General features: G+C 44.1%; 1 protein-coding gene and 1 long non-coding RNA gene across 5 annotated transcripts in view; both read left to right on the forward strand.

The window, feature by feature from the left end:
• The window catches only part of LOC126951555 (uncharacterized), a 51,775-nt gene extending 35,602 nt beyond the window's left edge, over positions 1-16,173 (forward strand). Inside the window, exon 2 of the long non-coding RNA XR_007724526.1 lies at positions 1-16,173. This exon is cut by the window's left edge and continues 13,341 nt beyond it. This is a non-coding gene — a long non-coding RNA (uncharacterized LOC126951555).
• Positions 1-18,028, forward strand: part of HLCS (holocarboxylase synthetase) — a 247,697-nt gene that overhangs the window by 162,626 nt on the left and 67,043 nt on the right. The window lies entirely within an intron of this gene.

Raw genomic sequence — 18,028 nt, forward strand, 5'->3', positions numbered from 1 at the left:
CCCATTGAGAAGGAAATGTAATCGTAACAAACTAGGATTATTATAAATATCTGCATAGTTACAAATATCTGTATAGTATATTCATATTTAGTAATATGTAATATGACTTCATATTTATCGTAATACCTGTATGGTGTGCATTCTTTCGTAATAAGTATTATCTGTATAGTTAATACTGTAAATTATGTTTATGTATCATGACACACAAAATTGGAATGTGTCAACTTTCAGAATGAATCCAGAGACAAATCATGAAAGACAACAGTTGCTACTGAACTGTGTGAATGTTACTACATTTGACAAGGTAAAGGGTGACAGAGGTGGGCGGGGAAGCAGATGAGGAGAAAGGGACTGAAAAGCCGAGCGTGGTTGTGCTTCTCATACAAATTGAGCAGCGAGACATACATCTCCTAGGTAAAACAGGGAGGAGGCTTTGAGTACGCTATTTGGAGTTTCACAGGAATCCAGTAGAACTGGCAACAGATGCATAACTGAGCGGGAGGAGAGATGGATGATGTGTGAGCTAGATCCTAACAGCAAGAATCCAAAGACAATGTATGAAGTTGCCAAACCATGAAAACCAGTAAGGGGTGTTGGAACCAGTTAAATAAAACAAGCTGCATTTCAGAGAGCATTTTTCCCACTAGTTTAGGAACTTGGCTAGATCCCAAGGGACTTTTTAATCCTGCATTTCCCTTGATTAGTGGCATAGTCTAATCATTGTGCATTTGTCTCCCATGAGTGGTTCAAAAATTTTCAAATGGATTTTATTTATTAATTTCTGAAAACTAGGTTTTGCAGCAATATTTTTATTGCATTTTATTTTCCAGTAAGTGAGATCAAAGTAGTGATCCTGAAAATTATGCTTATGGTAGACTTAAGTAAAAAGGATTTATGCAATCAAATTTACAGATTGTTTTTTTATTGATCACAACTTTTATGCTAGGGATCAATTTTAATCTACTTGACATCTTTAATTGCTTATCCACTTAAAAAATTAACTCTGGTGAATGGAAGAACTCCTTCTAATGTGAATTGTTTTTGCTGTTAGTGAAAATATGGTATTATGTATCTATTGCAGTTAGAGGGAAAAGAAGAATTACTGAATAGGCTGTTCGTCTTTTGGAGAAAAAGGAAGAATGAAGGAAAAAAAGAGTTTTGTTCAACATCTTATTATTGTTTCCAGGGTGTTGATCCTGCCAACTCCAGTGAAGTGTAACCATTTACTCATTCATTCATTCATTCATTCATTCATTCATTCATTCATTCATTCATTCATTCCACATACTTCTGAATGCCATCAGTGAACCAAGTACTGAACTCTAGAGTTATGAGACTAATTATTTTTTAAATAAATTATGGCCTATTAGCAAATCTCAGCTCCCTTGTGATATTCCCTATACTGGTTCCCTGCTGTTATTCATTTCCTTCTGAACCCGCTGAATCAGACCTGAACCTGCACACCCAACAGCCTTACATATCCTTCTTCTGGTTCTCAGAACATGAAGCAACTGTAGAAAAATACTCACCACTGAATTTGGGAGTACAGAAAGGATCGGGGGTGTAATTTAAAGAAAATCCCTGAAGGTCACCAAGGTTTCTTCAATGAGCACACTCAACTTGTAAGTGAAAAATATTGTCCCCAGAGAACTGAGTTTCTTTCTGCTGTAGGAATTGTATGCCCATCTCTTTCAGCTCAGCAGTGATTTTTTTTTGTTTTTTGGTTTTTGAGATGGAGTCTCACCTTCTTGCCCAGGCTGGAGTGCAGTGGCACGTTCTTGGCTCACTGCAGCCTCCGCCTCCTGGGTTCAAGTGGTTCTCCTGTCTCAGCCTCCCGAGTAGCTGGGATTACAGGTGTCTGCCACCACGCCTGGCTAATTTTGTGTGTGTGTGTGTTTTTAGTAGAGATGGGATTTCACCATGTTGGCCAGGCTGGTCTTGAACTCCTGACCTCAGATGATCCGCTCGCCTCGGCCTCCCAAAGTGCTGGGATTACAAATGTGAGCCACCGCGCCTGGCCTCAGCTCTGCAGTATTTTTGACTTACCAGCTGAGTATGCTCACTGAAGAACTCCTCATGACCTTCAGTCCTTTTCTTTAACTTTACCCTCCTCATCCTTTTTTTACTCCCAAAACAGACTTCAAGTATAAGCTCCACATGGATTCTTCCCAGCCTGCCAGGAGGCATCAGTGTTCTCCTATGTCTATTGGGCCAACTTAAGCATGCCATTATCCTGTGACCCTCCCCGCCACAGGTCTGCGTTATTAGACATCCTCACAGCACCCTGCTATCCATGCATGTGACTCCTTTTTTTCTGCTCTTCTTTATTTCTTTTGCCTATAATCAGGCTCAGACCATCTTTATACCTATTAAGCCAACACTGGATCCTCTGTCACCTCTGTTTCCCCTCTTTCTCTCTTTTGAATATTAGTTCTATATTCACCATGTAAACTTTTACTGGGAGGCAGTATAGCAGAATGGAGTCCCAGTTCCGCTGTTAACTGTGTAAACTTGGACAAGCTTCCTCATTTGTAAAATGGGAGTCATGATATTACATATTTCATTTATGGCATTGTGGAAAGTTCACTAGCAGTGCATAGCATGAATTGCAACTTCATATATACAGCCATTCTAGAAAATGTGGTGCAGTAGAATGTTACTATTTACCCCGTGCTGGTTGAAGATGACGGGGGATATGTGGTGGGCCTGGTAGCAGTTCCAGGACATCTGAACAGAAAGGGATTTGATGCAGCTGCTTTTTACCCTTTTGGAAAAAAAGGAAGAATGAAGGCAAGAAAAGCGGAGTTTCGTTCAGCACCTTCTTTAACACTTCCAGGGGGTTGATCCTGCCTGCTGCAGTGAAGCATAATGATTCATTCATTCATCCATTCATTCCACTAACTTCTGAGTGCCATCAGTGTACTGAGTACTGAACTCTGGAGATGCGTGTATCTCACTGAGAGATCAGTATGAGGGCTGGAGGTGCTGACTCCAGACTAACTCCGGGAACAACTCCTAGAAAACAGCCACTGAAGTGGGCCACTGCTAAGGAAGGGGTGGGATTGGGGACCCTGCTGGAACTGCTGACCTCAGGAGCATGCCCTGTGGCTGAGATCTGGGAGCAGGTCCCCAATGCAGCTGCCTCTGCTCACAACACCCAGGCAGCTCATGGCCAGGCCCTGGGATACTTGGTCTGGCTGCGCCCACCACCCTGGGGACTGGATATGGCCTGAAGAGAAGTGGCAGTAGAGGATCTCTGCCTCTCTTCCTCCTTCCAAATCTCATGCGAACATGTCTCATTGGCAAACCTGCATGAGCTGCTTCCTCAGCCTTACCTGTCGGGAGTCTGGAGATGCCATTATTAACATTGCCAGCCTCTTCAAGACAGGCTGGCACCCTAGAAGGAGTTGGAAGGCTTTGTGGTGCCCTTCCTTCTGCTCTACCTGAGGCGGTCAGTGGGGGCTTTTTTTTCTTTTTTCTTTTTTTGAAATGGAGTCTCGCTCTGTTGCCCAGGCTGGAGTGCAGTGGCGTGATCTCGGCTCACTGCAACCTCTGCCTCCTGGGTTTGAGTGATTCTCCTGCCTCACCCTCCTAAGTAGCTGGGAATACAGGTACCTGCCACCATGCCTGGCTCTTTTTTTTTTTTTTTTTTTTTTTATATTTTTAGTAGAGATGGGGTTTCACCGTGTTAGCCAGGATGGTCTCGATCTCCTGAACTCATGATCCGCCCCCTCAGCCTCCCAAAGTGCTGGGATTACAGACATGAGCCACCGCGCCCAGCCAGCGGGGGCTTCTTAAAGGAGGAGGGCTTTGGCTTCATCTTAGGATAAACGGGGTGTGGGTCAATACCATGTACTCGAGGCTGGCTCTGTTCAGTCTATCTCATTTCTCTCTGTGTCATTGAGTTATCAAGTCTTCCTCTTACAGCTTCTCCTGAACCCAAAGTTCATGTCAGAAAAGGCCGTTCCTATTGCCTCTTACCTTTGGAACCCTCACTTTCATCCTCCACCGTTTTCCTGAGGTGTTATCTCTATAAAGCGCCACAGAGATCTTCCGTCAAACTCTGGCCCAAAGCCAAGCTCTCCTCGGTCTTGAAAGATCTTTCCCGTAGGCATGGAAGATCGTGGCTTCCTGTGCTGCCCGCTGTGTGTGCTCCACCCAGCTGTCCCTTTCGTCTCAGGCTCAGCCCTTCTGGCTCTTTCACGCACCAGCTTGCTTTTGCCCCTGTCCCCTCACTGAAGCAGTGTCAGTGTGTGCCTGTAATGATCTTTCCCCACCAGCCCCCCAGACAGCTTTGTGGCCCTGGAACCCCCTCTCCTAGGGGAGGTCTGCCCAGAGCAGCTGCCGGTGCTCTCTTGGTGCCTTAGTCAGTAAGGGTCATACGCTTGGTTATGTGTGTTTTCCCATGGTTTTATATATATACGTTTTTTCAAATTATATTTTAGTGAATACCTTCATGCTAAATTAGAAACAAACTTGGATGGAATTGATTTGCTTGTCACCTGAGAAGGGACAAACACATTGGTGTTTGACACATACCATTAGGGTATTTGGGAGAAACAACCCACTGGCAACACAGTGGAATGGAAAAGTGAGGAATTAGGAACAAAAACAGGCATCCAATCCTAAAGATCGAGAAGCAGAAAAGCCACGATGTGGTCATCGGCGAAGCTCTTTCCGTCCGGGGTCCTGCCCCTCTCCGGGAATCTCAACTCCTGATGCTCAAAGCACAGGAGACAAATAAAGAATGGGCTGAGAGAGGGGAGGGAAAAGAAAGATTAAAATGTTCATTCGTTGGAAAAAGCAGTTAAACCAATAGTAGTAAAAAGTGATTATGTATTTCAAATATTGGCTTAAAAGAAGTGAAATTCATCTAGGCTTGTCAGGAACCGTTTCACGAGTGTGCAGTGTAATACAAAATTGAGGATTTTGATAGATTTCCCATCTTTGTTACTCTTACGTTAAAATCATAGTTCACAGAGTGAAGTTGGCGGCATTCTTTCATTTGTTTCTAATTAAAAAAAAAATAACTGTTACTCTAATTCCTTGTACCCAGTGAAGAAACCCCTTCTCCCTTCCAGATGGATCTGTTGCTTGGTTGTTGGGAGAGAGTGTCCCTCCCTTTACTGTCCCCACTCTGTGTGTCCCCTGCCCGCTACAGTATTGGTTGGCAGAATGGCAGCTTTCAAGTCCCCTTTGCATGGTTTGAAGTCATATGTCTCCAGCAGGCGTCTTTTATCAGTGGAATTGTTCTAGTCTCTAACTTGCTGCTTGTTGTCTAGAAGCTGCATCCCCAGAGTCGTGCTGCGGCGCTGCCGACGTCTGGAGACGGTGGAGATGCATATGCGGCCTGCAGGTGACATCAGGATCAGCCACCAGTGCTCTCCCTTACGCTAGCTCTGCCAGAATGCTGGGGCGGGGAGTGACTTGGGGATAGATCTCGAGCAAGGATGGTAGAACCAGACCCACCTCCTGCATTTTAATGGAAACAAGAAGGCTAACTTACTTGGAAGATGAATGAAGTGTATGTTTTTAATCACGCAGAACAATATATATGTATATTTGCATGTACACACACACATAGACACACACATACACACACATACACATACGCCAGAACCAAACCAGTCTCAAGAATTGATTAACACAAAGACAATAATAATAATAATTATTATTTTAATTGAGATAGAGTCTCACTCTGTTGTCCAGGCTGGAGTGCAGTGGCATGATCTTGACTTACTGTAGCCGTGACCTCCTAGGCTCAAGTGATCCTCCTGCCTCAGCCTCCCAAGTAGCCAGGACCAGAGACACATCCTGCTACACCTGGATGAGTTTCGTATTTATTTTTGTAGAGACAGAACCTCTCACTATGTTGCCCAGGCTGGTTCCAAATTCCTGGCCTCAAGCAGTCCTCCTGCCTCAGCTTCCAAGAGTTCTAGGGCGTGATTCACTGCACCTAGCCTCATACTGTAATTTCCTTAGTGGTCTCCCTGCTATTAGATATTGAGGTAATTTCTAATTCTTGTGATTCTGAAGCTACATTGAACATTTTTATGTCAAAGTCTTTCTTTCTTTCAAAAAGAAATTTTAGGACAAACTCGAGAAACAAGGTCACAAGTCAGTGACCATAAGCATGCCAGTGACTGCCTGTCGATCATTACTGCCAAAGCACTTTCCTGCACCACCAAAATGTGAGCATGACCATTTGGCTGCCATCTCTTCAGGGATGGGAAAAGGAGGGAAATGTGACTTCCTTTATTGTTTTGTGTTTCTTCCCTGGTTAGGAAAGTTGGTGTGTTTCTTCAATTTGTTAATTATGTTAGTACCTCTCACCCAGGTTTTCCTGTTGGTTCTGGTTCTCGTGAAGTCCCCCTGTGGAGGAAGTCTCTACAGTATATGGACAAAAGAAAACCTAGTAAAAGCAGAGATTGCCTGAGATGCCAGAGATGGCATCAGTTTTGTTTGTTTGTTTGTTTTTTGCTTTAAGTTCTGGGGTACATGTGCAGAACATACAGGTTAGGTAAATATGTGTCATGGTGGTTTGCTGCACCTATTAACTTGGGTATTAAGCCTTGCATGCATTAGCTGTTTGTCCTGATGCTCTACCTCCCCTTTTCCCTTCTCTGACAGGCCCCAGTGTGTGTTGTTCCCCTCCCTATGTCCATGTGTTCTCATTGTTCAGCTCCCACTTGTGAGTGAGAACTTGTGGTGTTTGGTTTTCTGTTCCTGTGTTAGTTTGCTGAGGATGACGGCCTCCAGCTTCATCCATGTCCCTGCAAAGGACATGAACTCATTCCTTTTTATGGCCGCATAGTATTACATGGTGTATATGTACCATATTTTCTTTATCCAGTCCATCATTAATGGGCATTTGGATTGGCTCCATGTCTTTGCGATCGTGAATAGTGGTGCAATAAACATACGTGTGCATGTGTTTTTATTGTAGAATGATTTATATTCCTTTGAGTGTATACCCAGTAATGGGATTGCTGGTCAAATGGTATTTCTGGTTCTAGATCCTTGAGGAATTGCCACACTGTCTTCCACAATGGTTGAACTAATTTACATTCCTACCAACAGTGTAAAAGCATTCCTATTTCTCCACAGCCTCACCAGAATCTGTTGTTTCTTGACTTTTTAATAATCGCCATTCTGATTCAATGCTACTCCTATCAAACTACCATTGACATTCTTCACAGAATTAGAAAAAACTACTTTAAAATTCATGTGGAACCAAAAAAGAGCTCAGATAGCCAAGTCAATCCTAAGCAAAAAGAACAAAGCTGGAGACATCACGCTAGCTGACTTCAAACTATACTATAAGGCTACGCTAACCAAAACAGCATGGTACTGGTACCAAAACAGATAAATAGATCAATGGAACAGGATAGTGACCTCAGAAATAGGACCACACATCTACAAACATCTGATCTTTGACAAACCTGACAAAAAAAAAAAAAAAAAGCAATGGGGAAAGGATTCCCCATTTAATAAATGGTGCTGGGAAAACTGGCTAACCACATGCAGAATACTGAAACTGGACCCCCTTCCTTACACATTATACAAAAATTAGCTCAAGCTAGATTAAAGACTTAAATGTAAAACCCAAAACCATAAAAACCCTAGAAGAAAATCTAGGCAATATCATTCAGGACATAGACAAAGGGAAAGATTTTATGATGAAATTGCCAAAAGCAATTGCAACAAAAGCTAAAATTGACAACTGGGATCTAATTAAACTAAAGAGCTTCTGCACAGCAAAAAAAACTATCATTGGAGTGAACAGGCAACCTACAGAATAGCAGAACATTTTTGCAATCTACCCATCTGACAAAGGTCTAATATCCAGAATTTACAAAGAACTTAAACAAATTTACAAGAAAAAAACAACCCCATCAAAAAGTGGGCAAAGGACATGAAGACGATTCTCAAAAGAAGACATTTATGCAGCCAACAAACATATGAAAAAAAGCTCAACATCACTGATCATTAGAGAAATGCAAATCAAAACCACAGTGAGATACCATCTCATGGTGTCAGAGTTGATGGTGATGACATCAGAAGGTATCCTAAAGAGTAGCCCTGTGAGGAACAGCAGAGGTAAAGCAGTCCACAGTCGCTCGCTGAGATGCATCTTGATGGTTTGTTAGTGGATTTTCATTAGTAATTTATGGTTCTCATGGTTATATCAAAAGAATGTTTCTCTCTACCTGTGCTACCCAGGAAGCTTACAGGTTTAGTGGATTGTGAATGAGTTTCTGATACCCTGAAATTTTTGCTGTTGTTTTTGTTGACAGTTGATATTTTGGTACTAATTCTTTTTTTGTTTGTTTGTTTTGTTTTGAGACGGAGTTTCGCTCTTGTTGCCCAGGCTGGAGTGCAGTGGTGCGATGTCGGCTCACTGCAGCCTCTGCCTCCTGGGTTCAAACAATTCTCCTGCGTCAGCCTCTCAAGTAGCTGGGATTACAGGAATGTGCCACCATACCCGGCCCATTTTTGTTGTATTTTTAGTAGAGACAGGGTTTCACCATGTTGGCCAGGCTAGTCTCAAACTCCTGACCTCAAGTGACCCACCTGCCTTGACCTCCCAAAGTGCGTGAGCCACCATGCCTGGCCTATTTTTGTATTAATTCTACTCATTGTCCTCCACTCTCCTTGTTGGTATTCCAGCAAACATGGCGTCAGTGCTCTGTTTGGTTTCTCTCGGTGCTATAGGGTTAGATGCTCAGAGAATCTATGAGGACAACAAATTGGTTTTATCCTCCAAGAATGGGAGGGGGGAAGTAGCTAAATAGGCCTGGTCTATGTAGCTCTAATATAGAGAAATACTTATCTAGGTAATGCAAAATACAAAACCCAGGTGTGTCTAATCTACACAGGTGATACTGACACTGCACATCTGGTGGTAGTAAACTTATAAAATAAATTATGTAGCACATGCCTTGCCCTGAAACACATATGTACACACACACACACACACACACACACACACACACACACCCTGCACGTATGAAGCTGGTAAACGGGCTATTGTTAGTCTCCTTGTAGACTAAGTTCACACATACACATATTTGTGAATGCAGAGTACATGGAAGGATTCCTGAGTCGTCTTGCATCCTTGAAGGAGGTTAACAAGTTCGTGTTTCTAGTTTGCAAGGAATGATCACTTCATGCATAGTGCAGAGAGATTCATATTATTGAACTGATTGTTCCTGATAATGTAAGGCTAAGAGAGGGCTGTCCCAGGCAAGTATAGAGAGGAAAGAAGATGGTGTGTCGGCAAACTGCGAGTAATTCCATATTTAACAGATGACTGTCACCTCGTAGACTATCCATTGATTCAGTAAATATTTGCCTGGTTCTCATTCTGTTCCAGGCATTGTGCATCATTATCCAAATAAGTAGGAAATGTAGTTTTGATTTGGTTCAGCTTAATGTATTACTGTTTCATCAGTTCTAAAATACACATTTTAACACTTCTGAAATTGGGATGTATACTACCATCAGCAGGGTCTTAGATTCATTTAAAAAGGCTGTCATTGTTGTATTTGGCGGTGCTTTAACACACACGAAAAGTCCAGGCTCACGTCAAGAAAACCAGAGTGGTTATGCCCTAATCAGTATGACAGGTAATTTTAGTGAGTGATACATTTAAGTTTTACTTTATTGTTTTTATTTCTTTTAACCCTACTCTGAATTAAATGCTGTATTTATTGGTAGGTTTTTAAAATTAGTTATCTTGCTTTAAAAATCACTGTCCTGCTCTAGCTAGATCTTGTTCTGTTCTTGTTCTTCCCTGTTCTGGGAATTTTTCCATGCATGGATAACTGGCTTACATAACCATATTTTGAAATATTAGGAGAGGTAAAATTAATAGTTAGCATTAATAGTAATTATCCAGATACTACATGTATGTCTGTCTCCATACATCCCTGAACAAGCTGTTGATTGATTTGAAAGGGCGTATGTATGTGTGCTGGTGCCCATCACATGTGCTCAGCCCATCACGAAAGAGCTGCGATTACTATAATTAAAAGTAAAGTAAATGAAAAATTATTCCAAAATAAAAATTTATTTTAAAAAATCCATCAGGTCAGATAAATATGCTTTATGAAGTCTGTGCGTCATCCATTAGATGAGAGGATTGATGCTTTTTTTTTTCCCCCCCAAGACAGAGTCTTGCTCCATCACCCAGGCTGGAGTACAGTGGTGCGAACTTGGCTCACTGCAACCTCTGCCTCCTGGGTTCAAGTAATTCTCCTGCCTCAGCCTCCCAAGCAGCTGGGATTACAGGCATACGCCACCACGCCTGGCTAATTTTTGTATTTTTAGTAGAGACGGGGGTTTTGCCATGTTGGCCAGGCTGTTTTTGGACTCCTGACCTCGTGATTCACCTGCCTCAGCCTCCCAAAGTACTGGGATTTCAGGTGTGGACCACTGCGCCCGGCCAAGGAGTGACCTTTTGTCACCATTATCTTACTTACAAGGAAGATATATCAGCAATAATTTAACTTACTTTTCCAAGGCCTGACAATGGCTCATTAGCAGCTGTGGGAGGGTGAGGATGACTGGCTGCAGCTCTCCTATTCCCATCAGAGGCCACCTGATGGCTCCTGTACCTGTGATGTCAGTTTCTCCTCTTCTTCCCTCTTTCCTCTCCCCTCCTGGCTCCTTCTCTTTCCTTCTGTCCCTTCCCTTTCTTCATTTTAGTCACAATTCTCATTTTAAAGGTATATATTTAAAATTCCTCTTATAGTCTAGACTTTGCATCTTCAAACTTGTCAGTTTTAGGATAATCGCTGGTGTCTTTTTTGTACTGAAAACTCAGCAACGAGTCTTCAGTCTATTCAGACAAAATGCGTAAAGTTTTTTGTGTCTTTAAACCCATGCTTAAATATCACATAGACATAACTAAGGTTCCTAAGAGGTAACGGTGTGAGCATTTGGGTTGCAGAAGTGTGAAACCTTGTTTTAAAATCCTGTCATTGAGATCACTGCTGGAGCAAAGTGCAGAGCAGGAGGTTTGGGGAGGAGGGCTCTGCAGAGTTGGCCAAGGATAAATCTCCCAGTCACTTTTTCGTAAGTGTGAGACGGCAGCCATGTTAGCTGGGGATGCCAGTGAACTGAATGAATGAGTGAGAGAATGAATGGATGTCTAGCAATTGAAGTCAACCCACTCTTCCATGTCTTCTTGGCAGTGGTTCAATAAAATCTTGAAAGAAGTTGTTCTTTCCGTTCTTCCTAATCCTCCAGTGCTCCTACTATACACAAAAGACAGAGGGGAAGAGCAGGGAAATGAAGGCAGATCTGCCTGAGGCATGATCCCTCGAACACAGTGGCCAGCTCAGCCCTCACTGTGGCCCCCTGCCCAAGGTGATGTCAGCTCGGGGTGAAAGAAGTTCGCCGTCACCCAAGTGGACTGTCTCCCAGTCCCCAGTCCTTGACTGAGGAAATAAGCAGGAGGACGATGCTGTCAGCTGAACACGTGATTCCTTCCACCTTTTTTACATGGGAATCAGGCTTCCCATGCCCTCATTGGTTTGTCTTTTTACACCTGCTTACTGGGCATCCTCACGTCCCAGGCGCTAGGGCTGGCACTAGTCCAGGCCGTGAAGTCGCCTCCCAGTCTGCACTCAGCATCCTACTTTCTGGTTTATATTTCCTCTCCACAGGGTCACCACCCACAGAGCTGACTTCTGTTTTTTCCGTGCTTTTGGGGTCATCTAAAAGACAAAAGCTGTCCAGACCCAAGAAATGCTTCAGGCTGTCCTTGGCATGAAGATGGAGCTTCACCAGGGACGTGCCACTTTCTGCCCAGCAGCCTGTCTCTACCTCTTGCAGCCATCAACCTGACATTCACGGTGCCCACAGCGCCCAGGCTGTTCATGCTGAAGGGCGCGTGCAGGCCCGTGCGCCCAACTGCCCTCAGCCCCACCTTGGCATCCCAGGAGCCTGTGCTTGTTGGTGCCCAAAGTCCAGTGGGGGCTGAGGCAGGAGGGGGCTGGCATGTCAGCCCCACCCTGAGCATGTGCACACCTGGCTGGGTCATGACAGCGCCCGGGCTCGGCCACAACTTTGCTCCAAAATCAGAGCGGTGCCAGGAGCAGGGACAGGCCCTGCAGCAGGAGCAGGCACTTCTGAGCCTGTGGGGGGAGGGGGACTTCCTGGGGCCCCTGGAAGCGCAAGGATGTCCCAGTTGGCAGCCACGGCTGGGCAGCTGCAGCTGCGCCTGGGAGAGTGGAGCTCCAGTGCCTTCAACTTGGAAGGGGGCGTGGCTCTCACCTGTTCCCAGTTCCTGCCATCTCTGGGGAGGTGCAGCCCCAACCATGCCTCCTCCACTGCAGCTGGCGCGCGGCCTCACTGCCATCACTACCTGCCTCCTACTCCCCAAGCCATGGGAAGGGGCTGTCAGGCCACTGGTCCCTGGGCCCTGCCCCTTCCTTCGCCTCATTCCCGGTGGCCAAGGAGCCACCTTCTCACTGAGGGAGGGGTGCTGGTTGGTGGTCATCTCCGTGGATCACACAGCCTGGGTTTCGGTGGGACCCTGATGTGGCTTGAGTCTGGCTTATTTTTGCTACCCTGTGAGTGCACTTTATCTGGCTTAGGTAGGATGGCTCTTTTTTATTTATTCATAAAATCCTGGACCCTATCATTTAACGAGCGTTTTTACTTTAAGCTTGAGGGAACTTGCAACGTTTCGGATGTGTGACTTCTTCGTTATGCTTCTTTCCTTTAGATACATGGTATTATGTTTTCCCCTGCACTGTTTCTTTTTGGGAAAGTGGAAAGAGTATGGATTTGGGAGCCCAGCAGACCTCAGTTTAATCCTCTCAGTGGTGGCTGCTAGCTGTGTGGCCTTTAACACCTGACTCGCCCTCTCTGAGCCTCAGGTGTTCTGTCTGTAAAACAAAGATGCCACCTGCCCAAAGGATTGTGAGGATTAGAGATAGTGTGTGTAAAACAGATGCTGTATTAGAAGCTTTCTATAAATGTTCCTGTTGGTATCATAATTATTACAATGTTCAGATATGGCAGAGTTTAGACTGATAACACTGTTTATAGTAGGATTGACGACCCTGCAAAGAAGTGGTAGATGCTGATGTGAAAATGAAAGGTCAGAGGAAGTATTACTTTCCCATTTTTTCAGTGTAATATTCGATTCATACAAAAGAGTAAATGCAGCACCGGCGTTCCTTATGAAGCGTGGAAACAAAGTGGGCAGGATCCTATGTCTCTCATGCTCCTCTCTCATCCTCCCGTGCCCACACCCCTCTGGGGAACCCCTCTGCTGAACCTGATGTTTAGCATTGAGGATGAACTTCTGCAAAACTTCAACCCGTTGAGTTGCTATAAACGTCCTGAGTCCAGATGGCAATCTGACTGTACTTATTCTCTCTTTAATTCATTCATTTAACAAACACGCCATGTGGATTCCCTCCAGTTTCTAGGTGTGCTGCCGTCCTTGTGTTTTCGTCTTTCGGAGCCTCCTAAGCTGCTGCTTCCTGCCAGTTCTGTAGGGACTCAAGTGTTTTGTCCTTGGTGTTTCTGACATTAGCATCGACATTGCTTTATAATTTGTCTCAATCAGTCTTGAGGGCCATCCAACCATCCCCTGTGCTGTTAACAGGGACTCAAAACTAACTCGTCAAGGTGTCGTTTCCAGTCAACACTAGGCCCACCACTATGAACTGTCTTCTGGAGACGGTTTCAGATTTTCGCCTGTAAGGATAGCTGCAGTAAATGCCTGTATAAATGCTCAGCCCCGACTCCATCTTGATAAATGGCTAAATTATCTCTTAATTGAGTACAAGCAAAATACAATGAGAGAAAAAGAGAAGTGTTCAAACACTGCCGCTCCTCCAAGGGAAATGAAGTGCTCTTTCATGTCTGTTTTTTAAAAGTGGGTTTAATGACACCGTTGTGTGGCTAATGCTGGGGAAACACACACCCTCCCCCAGCGCAGGCGCGTAATAACGCTGTTTAAGCCCGCTTGTGAAAAAGGCCTTCCCTTGCCGTTCCATGCAGTGTTTCTCATGTGATTACTTGGACAACCTAATGGAAAAATATTTTGGCTGCAGGTGTCACAAGTGACACACTGGCCCCTCTCTCCCCAGTGTGTAGGGACAAAAGCGGGTTCTTTAAGACCTGCACTTTTAATGAACCGTCTTATTTTAGACACTCAGAATCTAATAGTGTGCCTTTTGGTGAAGTTGTTGAGAATTTTAATGCATTTTAGTTCTCATTCATCACGGCCTATGTGCTCCTCGCGGGAGGGTCTTTAGAAATAGGATTAACTTCTAGAGGAATGCATTAGCCATGCCACAGAAGTAGGCAATGTGCTAACTAGTCTGATAGATTGCTCCAACCTTCAAATCCTTCTGGCCGCCCCCCTCCCCGACTTTTTTCCCTTTATTGACAGCTTCTCATTGAATGGCTAGAAGCATTAGTGTATTTAGGAGTTAGATGTTTTGTATGATCCTAGGCTGATCTCATATTCCCTTTCTGAAATTAATTCGACACTGCTTTACATGTTAATCCGCAAAGGATTGATTTGGAGAAGGTCAGAGCAGTGCAGCCTCAGAAAATGGAAGAAAAGCTCCACTTAGAACAGCTCATTTCAGTTCCCAGACCTAAGCCTGGCTGCCTTTTCATTGTGACCCTTAGCCAGCTGTAGGCGGCTTGGACATCTCGCAGAATACATCAAACAGTAGGGTTTGATGTGTAGGATCGTTGGACTAATTAAGTTTAGCTTGGTTAACCAATTGCAGTTTGCAAATTGAACAATTGCACTTTGAAAGCTTCTGACACAATAGAACACAGAATCTTCTTTTTAGGCATAAACATTCCCAATAATGGAGTAGTACTTTTTGAAAGAAGCTTATACCAAATCCACACAGTTTGGATGTCTGTAACGTAAAGTTCGTTTCACTGGTAACAGAACTCTAGTCTCCTTTATTCCAGGAATTGCATGATGTCAAAGGCAAGAAGCCCCCGTGCAGTGGGTGGAGAAGCAGGCGGAGGAGTGGGATGAGGGAGAGAAATGCTGGTGGGTGGAGGATAGGTGAGTGTTGGAGAATTAGGAGATCTCACATCTTAGAAGAAAACGTTTTTTAATCTTGAGCCATAGCCAGACAAATGTTGGCGAACTGATTACAACTATGGCATAAGATATGTGATGATTTTTAAAAGATGAAAACCCAGAAAATCAAATTAAGGTGAATGCAGGGTCATTTGGTGGAAAGACTCAGTTTTACAGGGAAGAACAGAGAAACTGATTAAGACCAGGCTGAGCAAAGACATAAATGGTTATGACCAAAGTAATTCCAAGTGCGAATAAAAAGAAAAAATACCAATGTTTATAATCTACCTTTATATCGAAGGATTGCATGTTAGTTGCTTTTTCGTTTTGAAAAAAATATGGTATGTAATGCATCCGTTATCTCTTGCTTCCACCTTCCACTCTAATCAAGTCTTCAACTTCGTCGAATGCCTACTCTTTGCTTTGAAAAGTTCCTGCAGCAGCCTGCTGTACTGTAGCCAGACCGGGTTGCTCTGCATGGCAGAGGGAAGCCAGCTTTAATCTTGGCCACTGAAAGTCTTACTGGGATCTGAGCTGTGCTCACAGCTGACTCCTCTGATCCTTTGCTGAAGTACTTAGTATCATCACAAGGCTTTTCTTAGAAGGTTACCAGTCATGGGAAAGGAAATTTTTACCACCGGTTTCCCTAACACCTGTGAATGTAAGACAAGAAGCAGGGAGGACTTACTAGATTCCTGGTGGCTGCGGGTTTCTTGCCTTTGGAGCTGTGCTGTGTATCTGCACTTCCTGAAGTCAGCGTTTCCGATAGCTCATTTTCTATATCTACAACACATTTCTTTGGCCGCATTGGCTTACCCATACAACTGTGTGTCCTGGGACCTCAGTAGAGGCTTGGCTTGATTACTAGAATGGCTGAGTGGTAGAAGGCAATCCAGAGAAGGATGGCAAGTCCCCAGCTTCAGGGTAACATTGAGCAATTCAGAGCTTCATGCAAAGTAGCAAAGAAACAGTAACTACAGTGACAAGGTATTAACAGGCGACGTTACTGAACTTCTGTGTATTTCCTAGACATACTTTATTAAATTTTCCCCCCACAACAACCTAGTGACAGTCACACTTTTTTTTTTTTTTTTTTTTTTTTTTAAAGATAGGGTCTTCCTTTGTCACCCAGACTGGAGTGCAGTGGTGTGATCACAGCTCACTGCAGCCTTGACTTCCCAGGCTCAAGTGATCCTCCCACCCCAGCTTCCTGAGGAGCTGGGACTACAGGCATGCACCACCGTGCCAGGCCTGGCTAATTTTTAAAATGTTTATAGAGACGGGGTCTCACTATGTTGCCCCAGCCAGACCTACTTTTATAGATCCCCTTTTACAGATGTAAAAACTGAGGCCAAGAGTAGTATGGAACCCAGGGAGACAGTGTTGGAGCAAGAATTCAGCACAAGTAGTCTGACTCTGGCACTCTTAACCATTGTACTTCAGAGCCCCCTGAGTTAAAGAAAAACAATTCCCCACAAGTTAAAACCCAGACCGGTGTCCACATTGACTAGATGACTAGTGGAGACATCCTATTCCATATAATCAATTAATTGAGTAGTGGAATTTCTTGGGTGGGAGAATTGTAGGCTTCTATGAATGACAAGAATAATTTCCATTTTCCTAATGACTTTGTTTCTGTCTTGAGTCACAGGTATCAAGGAACCGGTAAAAATGTCATGTATTTGCCCTGGAGTCTCAGTTGACCATCCTTGGCCTATGTAAACGCCCTGAACTAGAACAACTTTTCTCCAGATAACTTTTGGAAAGTGATGCGAGTACCTGTATTGGTGTGTATATAGGCACACACATCTCTAAGGGTCAAACCATGACCAGGTCCCGAAGTCTCAAATCACTTTTTAGGAGCACCAATTTGATGGATTCTACGCAACTTATCCCCCATCTTTACTTGTTTGTCCAAATGTGGCAAGGCATTTGTGTTGGATTCTTAAGCGTACTGCTCTGTTTCTCAGTGATAATATGAGAAGCATGCATGTCTAAAATTGTTTACTGCTTTTGCTGTGTGTGCATTTTTTGTTGTTGCTATTGTTGCTCAGAACTCATGTCTTAGTATGGATGACGATAGCGGTTATTTCCCACAGTGCAGAATTAGAAGGAACCTCAGAAGGGACCAAATCTTTGTATTTCACCTTCACTGTTAGAAAAGCTTCATTGAGGCCAGGTGTGGTGGCTCACGCCTGCAATCCCAGCACTTTGGGAGGCCGAGGCGGGCAGATCATTTGAGGCCCGGAGTTCGAGACCAGCGTGACCAACGTGGTGAAACCCCGTCTCTACTAAAAATAAAAATAAAAAATTAGTGGGATGTGGTGGCATATGCCTGTAATCTCAGCTACTCAGGAGCCTGAAGCAGGAGAATTGCTTGAACCCGGGAGGCGGAGGTTGCAGAGAGCCGAGATTGCACCACTGCACTCCAGCCTGGGTGACAGGCGAGACTCCATTAAAAAAAAAAAAAAAAAAAAGGCAAAGCAAAGATTCATTGATCCTTGGCCTCCTTCTTCCCCTCAGCCACACATCCACACACTCACATGGCCTTCCCTGGCCCTCACAGGGCCCCCACTTCTCCACCTGCTTCTCCACCCATTGCACTGGGTCTTCTTGCCTTTGACCCCATACAATTCCTGGAATAAAGGAGGCTGGAGTTATGTTACCAGTGAAACGAACTTTGAACCAGCAGTATCAGCATTGCCTGGAGAGGGATTATAAATGGAGAATTCCAGACTCCATGACCCTGTCCAATCAGAACCCACATGTTAAATTAACAAGGTCCCTGGGTGATTTGTATGCACGTTAAAGTTTGTAAAGGACCACATGGAATTCTACCAAAATAAGGAAGGCCTTATTTTCTCCTTACGTTTTCCCTACTCTCACCTCTACCCCTTCTTAGAGCTGCCTTTTCTCTACTTCCTGAACTACCAGAAAGAGGTAAAGGTG

This window comes from Macaca thibetana, chromosome 3 (assembly GCF_024542745.1).
Source record: "Macaca thibetana thibetana isolate TM-01 chromosome 3, ASM2454274v1, whole genome shotgun sequence".
Classification (NCBI taxonomy): domain Eukaryota; kingdom Metazoa; phylum Chordata; class Mammalia; order Primates; family Cercopithecidae; genus Macaca; species Macaca thibetana.